We start from the raw sequence: 13,391 nt of genomic DNA, 5'->3' as shown, positions 1-13,391 counted from the left end.
CTTTCGTGGCTGCGACAAGATAGGCAGAGGGTTCAGAGATGGCCTCCATAGCCACAACAGGACAGGCAGAGGGTTCAGAGACAGCCTCCGTACAGGGCAGGCAGAGGGTTAAGAGACAGCCTCCGTGGCCACGACTGGATAGACAAAAGGTTCAGAGACAGCCTCCATGGCCATGACAGGGCAGGCAGAGGGTTCAGAGAATGCATCCGTAGGAAGTTCTGGAGTGGTCGCTGCCACCTCAGGGAAATCTGTAGCAGTCGCCACTGCCTGGAGAGATTCTGTAACGGTCTCCGCCACTTCAGGGAAAGTGTGTATAGCCCAAACAAAATGGCAACCGCCATCACAGGAAGCGCTGTAAACAAATGAACAACCTCTGGGACAAGTAGCACTGTGGCTGCTGGGCTTAAGAACACTGAGGACGCCAGGCTTAAGAGCACTAAGGTCAGTTGGCTTGAGAGTACTGAGGACGCCAGGCTTGAGATGCCAGCTGCTGCACCGACATCAACGGTGGATCTGCCAAGCTGGACACCGGTCTCATCCGCCTTGAGACAGGTCCAGTGGCGGGTATGTTGCTTCACAGCCATTAGAGCCTGGGTCATGTAGATCCCATCAAAATAATGTTTAGGGGATGGATCCTCCTCCACTTCCCCCACAATGAAAGGAGACCCACACAGCTGCAACTCAATGTCCACAATGTTACCAGGGTCTGACTTGAATCTCCCAAGGCATCTTATGTTACTGTCCAGCCACTTCATGTAGTGGAACAAGGTGGCAGTAAGTCAAAACCCCCCAACATAGTCCTCAAAAGACAGCCATCTTGAAGAATATAGAAAAGTGCACTCACCGGGTCCAGAGTAACAACTGCTGAATCCAAATTTTGGCAGCCATTCTGTAATGTGCAGGCTTAATCACACTGTGGAAGTCAAATGGATTGCGAACCACTATTTCATGTTAATTTTGAATTTGAAGTCACATTACATTCTGTGTTATAGGTAAACTAGCATAACTAGTTTTGTATAAATATTTATTTAGGTGTACAACGCATATGGTGCAGGTATGACAGTTTTCAAAGCATAAGAATATCTGACCTGTATTTCAGCATGATTTACTCAATGAAGCACAACCGCACCCGTCATGCTATACTAAACAAACGATGTCAGAAAACTGATAAAACCTGTCCTATATAAAGTACATACAACCCGACACACATCATCATTTCCTTACACATCACTGCGAACCGTCTAGACATCATGGTGCTTAATTTGTATGCCCCTCATTAACTAGAAGCTAGTTAATGAGGATGTTTAATATCTTCAGAGAAAGGGAGTGTCACTATGAGATGAGAGAGAACAAGTTCATACGCTTCCACCAACGCAAGTGTGAGAATTCATTCAAAATTACATTTCCAAATTCAGATTCGCGAGGGAGCCGTAATTACTCCAAAATCAATACGCATTGTTGTAAGATAATGAAAATGGTCTGTTGAAGATAAAAGCCAAAGGTGCAGATTATCTCCTCAAATGGAAGGGAAAAAAATATAAAGAAGTAAGAGGAAAATGGATCTGTAATGACCATTCTGACAGACTCCGTTTGTGGTTTTAGTCAATGTAAATGTAATATGTTGTTTTGTCAATGTTCCATAACACCTTGCTTTTCACTGCTTCTAATTTGGTAAACGGTAAAGAGGTAGAAACCGATGTGACCGGGCCAATGCTGTAATAGGGCCAATTATCCGGGTGCAGGAGATGTGGTTTGGAGAGCTACCAAATTACATAACCTTAAAGGCGATGATGGCTGTGCAAACGGGTTTTGATTTGTTCAACAGTCTTGCAAGTTTATTAGTACATGTTATGAATCCTGCTACTGTATTATGAAACATGACAGCAGCAAGACTAGAGAAAGTGGTTGTAAAAACAATAAATATCACAATGGATAAATAATTACACGCCATAAATTCAGTATAATAAGTACAGAATCAGTACAAATAAAATACTTCCATTTTTCCCCATTAAACATCCGGTTTTTCAAAAGATATTACATTATGTAAATGAAATAGGTGGTGAACACTATTTCATGTTGACTTTCCAGCAAGAATTATTTGTAAAAAGCATCACAAGATCGACTTATTTGAGTTTGGAGCAACATATTTTCATCGTTTAATACCATAGAAGTGCAATTCCACACAGAAACACTGCTGCGATTTATCTTTCGTCACCGCTGAGCTGACTATCATCTCTAAAATGAGGAGAAATGAGAGGCATTATTTGCCTGACAGGCTTGTTATAAAGAGTAAATGAGAAAACATGTAAGCAATCATAGCGAGGAGCATCCAGACATCATAAAACGCTTTTAAATCAAGGGACCTGAAGTCAATAGGCCAAGCAGAGTATGTAGAGACGAATACACAAAGATTAGATAATAGTAGCCTAGTAATAGGAAATAATAATAGCAGAAAAAAGGATAATGCAATTCTGATGACAGATGCACTACAGAAGCTTCACGCTGAACTAATTCTGAATGATTGGTTGATTATTTTCACTTTCAAATAACAAATGACTGGCCTTACAGATCAGCCATAACAATAATAAATGACATGACAATAAATAAAGAAATGGCAGTCACTTTATCATCACTTTTCAGCGGCAGATCAATAACAGTCATAAGAGAGAGAGAGAGAGAGAGAGAGAGAGAGAGAGAAAACTATGCAATTTAAAATTAAAGTGTCAAAGGTCAATAGTCCTGATATTAAAATGACATTTATATCAATAATATTATAGAAAATATGATATATTACATTTAGATTTTGCTGTGCAGTTTTACATTTCTTTAGCAGATGTGCTTTTTTTATAAGTAAGATTTCTTTCCTGTTATTTATTCTCCCTGAATCCATTCCCTAAGTGAAATAACATCCCTTGCCATTATGTAGAGAAAAGCACAACAAGCAATTGTTTTCTTCCTGAGATGAACAATTTTAAAAAGAGAAATGTTACTGTAGCATGTCAAAGTCGATTCCTTATTGTGAAAATGAGGTGGCTGAAAACAGTCAAATGTTCGTGGGCTCTTGATGTCTTGCCATTGCTTGAAGTTTGATCTTGACGTACAGTTTGAAGATGAATTATAACATGGCTAGAGGCCATCGTCAGTGTAAACATACCATCTCCAAACCTTGTGAGAGGCATGCCAGAAACAGCTGATCAAATCTGAAGATTCATAGTGTAGCATTTTCAGATGGTTACCATGGGTCTGAAATCACAGTAATTACAGGCTAATAAGCAGAAGATTGGTGTTGGGTTGTTTTAACCTGTCAAAACAATTTGTAGATGTACAAAATGTAACTTTAACATCACATTTTAGGTTTACCAAAGGCACTTAACCCATTCAATCCCATCACAATTGTAACCCTAAAAAGGTTTTCATTTTAAAAGCTCTAAACACTTTACTGACTGATTTTTTAGTGCACTTCCTGCAAATATGAAAAAATTAACATGGTTAGTGCAAATTGTCACATTACCAGAACAGTTTATTTCCTGTTTGCACTATAAGACGATGATGAAAGCTCCAAAACAAAAGGCTGCTAAAGTATGTTAACATAAAGATATGACAATGATTTTTGGTACACATTATCTCTAAGGTGTAATCTCTAATATGTAAATTCACATATATTCAGTTTTGTTAAGTGTTGTCATAGGATGAGGAAACATGTTGGGATAACAGTGAACTTAGGTATACAATATAAATCCAATGCAGTTGTTAGTGAAGACTGCACAAAAATGTTGCAATGACAAAATATTGCACTAAATCAAAAAGTTACAAATAAGTTACAATACTGATGTTGCAATACTGGTAATATTTATTGATTATTTCAAAGCGTTACTAATGACACATCATTTGGATATTTTCATGTCTGGGAAAAATTTGGGATTAAACAGGTTTACGAAATAGTTCACCCAAAAATGAAACTGTGCTGAAAATGTACTCAACCTTCAGGCCATCCAAAATCTAGATGAGTCTGTTTCCTAATCAGATTTGGAGAAATGTAGCATTGCATTACTTGCTGACCAAGTTACAAACACAAGTTTCTTACAAACACGCGGCTTTTCGCATCACAAGATGTTAATTGATGGACTGGAGTCGTGTGGATTAGTTGTGGATTATCGTGATGTTTTTAACAGCTGTTTGGACTCCCATTCTGATGAAGAAACTAACTTCTTTGTTCTGATACTCAAAACTTAACTTTACCTCAGTAGACTATCAGATGTTTATCTAGGATGAAAGTATTTTTCACCAAAGGTCCATGTGGCAACATGGCACCAAAAAAACTCCTTGGTCGCTTGGAGATACTTCAATATGACACTTTAATGCTAGAGCATTTCTCTCATTTCAGCTATGTCTTCTAACCAACTGGTCATTTTTAGTGGATATATGAAGTTAGTTCCAAGTTCACACAGACATTTCATTTCACAAGACAGTTTCCAGATACTTCTTCTATAATTTGAAACCTAACAAATGCCCTTTAGTATAATTACTTGCTTGAAAATTATACTTAATGGCACTTATTTTCATATTATATTACATAATGCAAAGACATTCATACTTTTTAATGTGGCATAAGGGTCCAAAAAGGCCTACTATTTGGGGTCAAAGTCTGTTGACACTTTTAGACTAATTTTAGACTAATTTAATTGCTTAATCACAAAGACGAATATTTCATCTTATGTACTAAACTATCAATAAAGGTTCTTTATTGGCATCAATGGTTTTATGAAGAACCTTGAACATCCATGCAACCTTTCAAACGCAGAAAAGGTTCTTTAGATTTTTTAAAATGTTCATCAAAATGGTTCTTTTAGGAACTGTTCACTGAAAGGTTCTTTAGGGAAGCAAAAATGGTTCTCCAAAACACCCTTTTGGAACATTTATTTTTAAGAGTGTAGGGAAATATTGAGAAAAATAACAATGTGCAGTAAACGGTAAAACTGTTTGCACTACAAACCAATGTTCATACTTACGATAATACATTAAAATAATATGGTAAGACAAAGCACTTTGCAACATCAAGAAGCAAAACCAGTTGTTTTGTATTGCTAAAAATAGCTGAACGCCAATGAGACCGGAAGCCACACCCATAAAATTTACAAATGGCCACGCCCACAGTTATGGGAAAAATAAGGTGGAAATGTGATACAGCTTCAACGTCTATTTATAGTGTAGGGGGCGGGCCGCTATGGACTCTAGAGAGCATTTGATTGGACAGAATGTTTGATGAGAAGCTGAAGTGCAGCGTGATGTCATCAAAATTGTTGATTCATATTGGCAGAAGTGAGCGACTGTAAGTTTTGAATGCTCATATTTTGTAAAAGCGAATTGTGTCATTGTTTTGGAGCACACTAGCTTATAGATAACTTTAAGGCTAACATATTCATACTTAAAGCCAAAACACTTTAATTTTGATTTCATTTGGACTTTAATTTAAAATACTTCACTTTATTTGTGTTAATTTGGTTTTCAAAGACATCTTAACTAGCGATATTACTGTTGATTTGCTTATTGGGCACCAAATTTGACATATTCTACAACATCCATACATTTTTGCTAGTCACTAAACAAGTGTTTTGGACCACAAGCTTTAGGTATGTTGTGATTGGTCACGAGAACAGCGAGAACCAATAGAGACAGAGCGACACGCGTCATAATCTGAAAACCACACCCACCAGGGGGGAAAACAAACCAACGCTCTCCATTGACTTTGTATTGCAGAAAGCTGCCTCCTGGTCATTTGTGACTTATAACAAAAATCAGAACAATGTCTAAAAGCTGCTATGTGACACGGTGTACAGTAAACAAGCTAAAAAACAAAGAACTACATTTTTATAAGCTGTCGATCTAAAAAAAAAACAAGTGTTTAAGAACACAAAAGTAGAGTGCAATGTGTCTTATTACTCTGAGAACTACGCCCGCTGGAGGGAAATTTAACTGCGACAATAAACATTCATTATTTTTAACCATGTCAAAGGATTATTTCACCACCCTGAAAGGAGGAGATATATTGAGAAACTAAATTGTATTGGTCTATGTCAGTGCACCTTTTCCTTACCTTCCTTTTGTTGGAGAAATGATCCAACTCAATGGCCCAACGTGAAATACCCTATTTGTGTCCTTAAACACTTGTTTTTTTGGGTCAACAGCTTATAAAAACATTGTTATGTGTTTTTTAGCTTGTTTATTGTACACCTTGTCTCATAGCAGCTTTAGACATTGTTCTGTTTTTCGTTATAAGTCAGAAATGACAAGGAGTCCGCTTCCCGCAATACAAAGTCAATGGAGAGCGTTGGATTGCCCCCCCCCCCACCCAGGTGTGGGCGTGGCCTAAATGCGCTCTGTCTCGATTTGATGAGAAGCTAAAGTGCAGCGTGATATCATCAAAATCATTAGGTGTGTTCGACTTAACGCTACGCTGCGCAGATCGATCAAATTCTGACTTGAAGCAGTGCATGCCGGTTAGAAATTTTGTCCGACTTGAGATGGCGCCGGCGGCATGTGACTGTCACGAGTGGCATCAAAGTACCGCAATAGCAATTCGAGACCAGCCGGCTAACTCAGCACGACTGCAAGAGCTCTGATGACGACACAGCTGTTTCACGATTGGCCAGATTCACGGCATGACAATGATCATGTGTGTTTTGTGTTTATTCTAATCTTTTTTATTCCAATAATGGCCACAAATCTGTGTTTTTAGAACAGCAAAAGCTTTTACTGTAGTCGCAATGCTATATTAAGTCACGTTTATCATAAAACATGGATAAAAGCAAATATATACCCCCGCTTTATTAGTATTTAAATAGTGTATGATTATGTTGAACTTTATTCTTGAACAGATGGCGCTGTATTAAGCAGTATATAAAAAGTGCTTCTGTTGCTCATGAAAACGTTTCTGAAACGTCTATGTATTTGACAAATATTGAATTTCATTCACTTAATCTGTGATAGAGTATGCAAACACCGCGTGTCCGACTTGATTGTTGTGTACTCTGTACGAAAAGGAATGCATCGTTCTGTTCACAGAGACTGTTCGTCAATCCTGATGCATGTCTGATTGTGATGTGTGATTGTTTAGTCCTGCCTAGAGCAAGGAGGTTGAGAGAGTATAGAGTAACAGTAAACAGTCGGATGTTCGCAAAAACTCTGCTGTCGTCTCGTTCATTGAACAGTACATTTTGGCGACGAGAATGGCTGATTTTTCACTACCTCCGCCGACACCCTTTCTTGCTCTCCCAGGAGATCCCCCGATACCCTGGCCCCGCTGGATTCACTCCTTTGAAACATATCTAATCGCAGCCGGCCTCACGGAGGTGAGCGCGGCTCGGAAGAAAGCACTTCTCCAACATTGCCTGGGCGCGGAGGGACAGCGCGTGCTCGTAACAATAAGCGACACTACCGAAGCCTCTTATGACAGGTGTGTTACTCTCCTAAATGAACATTTTGCGGCTCCACAAAGCGTTTTGCTGCGGCGGTTTATATTTCGCCGACGTCACCAACTTCCCGGTGAGTCCGTGCATCAGTATGTGGCTGATTTGAGAGGGCTAGCGAACTCATGCAAATTCGGTGAGCTGCGCGATGAGATGATCCGCGATCAGCTGATTGAGCACACTAATAACAACAAAATTAGAGAAACGCTGCTGTTACAACCAGATGACCTGACTCTATCTAAAGCAATAGCTATAGCTTTTCAAGTGGAAAGTGCTGCTGAATGTGCAGCCACACTCACAAGTCAAACAAAATCTGCACACAGCCATTCAGCTATTATGGACACAACCCTGCCGGTTGAACAGTCATCTGACAGGGGCGCAGAGGCATCTGAGAATGTTCCCGACTCAGTGATGCAACTTTCACAACAACAGCGTAGACGTCCACGTCAGAAACTACCCTGTGCTAATTGTGGATCTCGTTCTCATGCCACCAGAGCTCAAATCTGCCCAGCCCAGGGCCAGACATGTCATAATTGTGGAAAACAAAATCATTTTGCCAGTGTCTGCCGTTCAGCCCCAAATAGACCACAAACCCGCACCAATCAGTCCTCACCAGCGATCATCCACAATGTTACTTCAGGTTTGGTGCCGTTTAAGTCATGTACTGTCATGTTAAACGACGTCTGTGTCCCATTGCTGCTGGATACGGGGGCCAGCGTTTCCCTGCTAAATGCAAACACCTACAATCAACTCTTCAGCGAACTTCCCCTAGCCACACCCTCTACAGCCTTGTGCGGTTATGGCGATTCTACTATTGCGTTATTGGGGTCACTTTCATTGACTGTTGCCTATGGCAAAAGAACACTACCTTCTGTCGTCTTTCATGTGGCCAACAAAGGAGCAAATTTAATGGGGTTGGACTTATTCTCCGCTCTGGGGTTCGCCCTAGTGGACACAGAGAGGGCAGCTGTCCTGACAGTGACTGCACCATGGCAGCAGCTGCGACCAGCACTGTTCGAGGGACTGGGCTGTCTCACTTCATTCATGCATCAGCCCCTTATTGACCATTCCGTTACTCCAGTTATTCAGCCACTGCGCCGCATTCCGCTGGCGCTGCGGGAGGGGGTGTCGGCAGAACTGCAACGCCTGCTGAGCGCCGGCATCATTGAGCCTGTAGACGCATCGCCTTGGGTTTCAAACTTGGTGGTGGCGAAAAAAAAAATCTGGGGCCTTGCGCATTTGTGTGGACTTACGGCGAGTCAATAATGCAGTTATTCCTGATAAGTACCCTCTGCCAACGACAGAGGAGCTCACAGCCCAATTTTATGGCTCTACTGTGTTTTCTAAGCTGGATCTGAGAGAGGGTTATCTGCAGGTGCCCCTTCATGCAGACAGCAGGAAGCTGACAGCTTTTGTAACACATGAGGGGGTTTTTCAGTATACCAGGATGCCCTTTGGTCTTAGCTCCGCCCCTTCATGCTTCCAAAAGGTCATGACCACAGTATTAGCGGGCATACCAGGTGTTGTCATTTACCTTGACGACATTGTGGTGCATGGGCCTACAGTGGACATTCACAACGAGCGCCTCAACAAAGTTTTCGATGCATTAGCCAGGCACAATCTTACCCTGAACACTGAAAAATGTCTGTTTGCCGTACCTGCAATTGAATTTGTGGGGTTTAAGTTGTCGGAACAGGGAATCTCCCCACTCCAGTCTAACGTAGATGCCATCCAGTCTATTCCGGAACCAACCTCACCCGCCCAGGTGGCTTCCTTCCTAGGGATGACAGGCTACTATTTAAAGTTCCTGCCGCGGTATTCAACCACCACGGCTCCTTTGCGCCAGCTACTCCGGAAAGATGAGCCTTGGGTGTGGACACAGGAATGTACAGAGGCGGTGCACACCCTCAAGGCCCAACTAACCTCACCCCCTATACTGTCACATTTCAGCACTTCCTGTAAAACCATGGTCACCTGCGACGCATCGGCCACAGCAATCGGAGCCGTCCTTTCACAGGAGCAGAATGGGTTGGAGAGGCCCATAGCTTTTGCCTCTCGGGCCCTTAACCCAACAGAGCAAAGATATTCAGTGGGTGAACGGGAAGCCCTGGCGTGTGTGTGGGCATGTGAAAGATGGCACCTGTACTTGTATGGCCGCCCTTTTACATTGAGGACGGATCATCATGCCTTAGTAGCACTACTGGCAACTTCAGGTACAGGTCATAGACCACTGAGACTACACCGCTGGTATGATCGGCTACGCCAGTACAACTACAAGCTTCAATTCACACCAGGCCGTGAAAACGTAGTGGCTGACCTTTTGTCTCGCTCTGTCCCAGTTCAGGGAACAACAGATGACGTTAACCATCCTGAAACAGACATCATTCAACTCTTACACACACCTCTGCAGAGCATTGTATCACTACAGGAGCTCAAAACTGCTTCAGAGCAGGACCCTATCCTCTCCCAGCTCCGCACTTACATCAGAGAGGGCTGGCCCGCACAGGTTTCAGGGGAGCTGTTGGCATTTGCTCGAGTAAAGGACGAACTATCCTGCTGGAATGACACCTGCGTGGCACGTGGGCTGTGCACCGTGATCCCAGAGCCTCTTCGTGCGCGTGTGCTTAAAATGGCGCACGAGGGGCATCTGGTCATAGTGAAGCTGAAACAGCGTTGCCGAGACAGGGTTTGGTGGCCAGGCATCAACAGCGAAATCGAATTGTTAGTTAAAGACTGTCCAGCCTGCCTCGTGAGTGGTAAAATGGGCAACCCACGCCCCCCACCCCTCCAACCCCTGGCCTGGCCCACGCGTCCTTGGCAACATCTGCAGCTGGATATCTGCGGGGAGATTCACAGGGTTCCTCACAATCAGCGGTACTTAGTGGTAGCATATGATTTGCACTCTAAATGGCCAGAACTAACCACCACTGGCTCAGTCACCTCACAAATTATTGTGGATTTTCTGGACTCTCTGTTTACCCGTTGGGGCCTCCCACAAACGATTACAACGGATAATGGCCCGCAGTTTGTTTCTGCTGACTTTTCATCCTACCTGAGGAGCAAAGGCATTCAACACATACACACCACCTTTTACCATCCTCAAGCCAATGGTGGCGTGGAACGTTTCCACCAGTCTCTGAAGAACGGCCTTAGAGCACACCTGGCACAGGGGTGCACTTTCAATCAAGCCGTTCGCCTCACTTTGCTCCACTATCGAGCCTCACAGCATAGCACTACTGGGGTCTCTCCCGCCTTCCTCATGCTAGGCAGGGAACTAAACTTGCCGCTGGACAGACTCCGTCCTATTACACCTCAGAGACTTCCCCGGGGTGTTAAAACGCGCGTCATTCACCAGCAACGGCGTATGAAACAACGATTTGACAGGCTCAGACGTGCCAAAGAGCCAAATATTGCAGTTCGTGACTGGGTGAGAGTGCGCAGGCCACATAGGAACAACAAACTGGCTTCGTTCTGGTCCAAACCCCTGGTGGTTACTCGTCGGATGGGCAGAGCATCATACCTTCTAGAGGATGGTACCCGATGGCATGCTAGCCGTCTCAAGAAAGTAGCTGCGCCTACCTCAGCCTACCCACAAAGCAGTGAGGACCTGTCAAATACCCTCCCCTCACTGGAACAAGGAATTGTAGCACCCCAGGCTGACGGTCAAAATGCACAATCTTTGCCCCAAACTCCGGTGTCGCTTGCCCCACCCATAATTTCTCAGACCCCGAGGTCTTCATGCCCTTTAGCTCAATGTCAGGACTCTTTGTCCCCACGGCCAGTGCGTAACAGATCTCGGCCAAGTTACTTGAAGGACTTTGTCGCCACCTTTCATGTGTAGACTAAGTTTTGTTGGCTATTAAGTGTTATCGTGGGGTTACTTAACTTTGTTCTTATAGTGAGTTAAGGGAGGGGGGGGGAAATGTTGTGTACTCTGTACGAAAAGGAATGCATCGTTCTGTTCACAGAGACTGTTCGTCAATCCTGATGCATGTCTGATTGTGATGTGTGATTGTTTAGTCCTGCCTAGAGCAAGGAGGTTGAGAGAGTATAGAGTAACAGTAAACAGTCGGATGTTCGCAAAAACTCTGCTGTCGTCTCGTTCATTGAACAGTACATTGATGTGTACATTTTCAACTCCGCCCCTGATTGCAACCGGCTGATCTCGCTGACTGCCGTCTGTAGCCGCGGTTCAAGTCAAACACACCTACTGGCTGTATCCGAAATCGTCCCCTATACCCTATTCACTATTCCCTAAATTAGTCCACTCATATAGTTCACTTGAAGGAGTAAATGAAAACGAGTGAGTGAATTCGGACACTAAGTGCTCCGGAAGTGCACACTGGTGAGACGCGGGAAATAATCGGCGTGTGGCACGACTCTAACAGTGCGGGTTATCTCTAGCCTGTACATCTCATTGAGTGTACATCGGTTGTAAACTCATTTTTGCTGTGTATTGTGGGATTGAATTAGTGCACTTGAGAACGTCCACTATGGTTACGAACACCACTTAAAATGGATGTCCCCTCAAATAGTGCACTATTTGAGGGTATAGGGATGATTTCGGATACAGCCACTGATTAATATTGGCGGAAGTGAGAGACTGTACGTTTTGAATGCTCATATCTTGTAAACATGAATTTTGTCATTGTTTTGTCATTGTTTTTGTCAAATAGTGCACTATTTGAGGGTATAGGGGACGATTTCGGATACAGCCACTGATTCATATTGGCGGAAGTGAGAGACTGTACGTTTTGAATGCTCATATCTTGTAAACACGAATTTTGTCATTGTTTTGTCATTGTTTTTGTCAAATAGTGCACTATTTGAGGGTATAGGGATGATTTCGGATACAGCCACTGATTCATATTGGTGGAAGTGAGAGACTGTACGTTTTGAATGCTCATATCTTGTAAACATGAATTTTGTCATTGTTTTTGTCAAATAGTGCACTATTTGAGGGTATAGGGGACGATTTCGGATACAGCCACTGATTCATATTGGCGGAAGTGAGAGACTGTACGTTTTAAATGCTCATATCTTGTAAACACGAATTTTGTCATTGTTTTGTCATTGTTTTTGTCAAATAGTGCACTATTTGAGGGTATAGGGGACGATTTCGGATACAGCCACTGATTCATATTGGCGGAAGTGAGAGACTGTACGTTTTAAATGCTCATATCTTGTAAACACGAATTTTGTCATTGTTTTGTCATTGTTTTTGTCAAATAGTGCACTATTTGAGGGTATAGGGATGATTTCGGATACAGCCACTGATTCATATTGGCGGAAGTGAGAGACTGTACGTTTTGAATGCTCATATCTTGTAAACACGAATTTTGTCATTGTTTTGTCATTGTTTTTGTCAAATAGTGCACTATTTGAGGGTATAGGGGACGATTTCGGATACAGCCACTGATTCATATTGGCGGAAGTGAGAGACTGTACGTTTTAAATGCTCATATCTTGTAAACACGAATTTTGTCATTGTTTTGTCATTGTTTTTGTCAAATAGTGCACTATTTGAGGGTATAGGGGACGATTTCGGATACAGCCACTGATTCATATTGGCGGAAGTGAGAGACTGTACGTTTTAAATGCTCATATCTTGTAAACACGAATTTTGTCATTGTTTTGTCATTGTTTTTGTCAAATAGTGCACTATTTGAGGGTATAGGGATGATTTCGGATACAGCCACTGATTCATATTGGCGGAAGTGAGAGACTGTACGTTTTGAATGCTCATATCTTGTAAACACGAATTTTGTCATTGTTTTGTCATTGTTTTTGTCAAATAGTGCACTATTTGAGGGTATAGGGGACGATTTCGGATACAGCCACTGATTCATATTGGCGGAAGTGAGAGACTGTACGTTTTGAATGCTCATATCTTGTAAACACGAATTTTGTCATTGTTTTGTCATT

The sequence above is a fragment of the Garra rufa genome, chromosome 25 (genome assembly GCF_049309525.1).
Source record: "Garra rufa chromosome 25, GarRuf1.0, whole genome shotgun sequence".
NCBI classification, from domain to species: domain Eukaryota; kingdom Metazoa; phylum Chordata; class Actinopteri; order Cypriniformes; family Cyprinidae; genus Garra; species Garra rufa.
The sequence above is the reverse complement of the archived record's forward strand: the minus strand, read 5'-3'. Positions refer to the sequence as shown.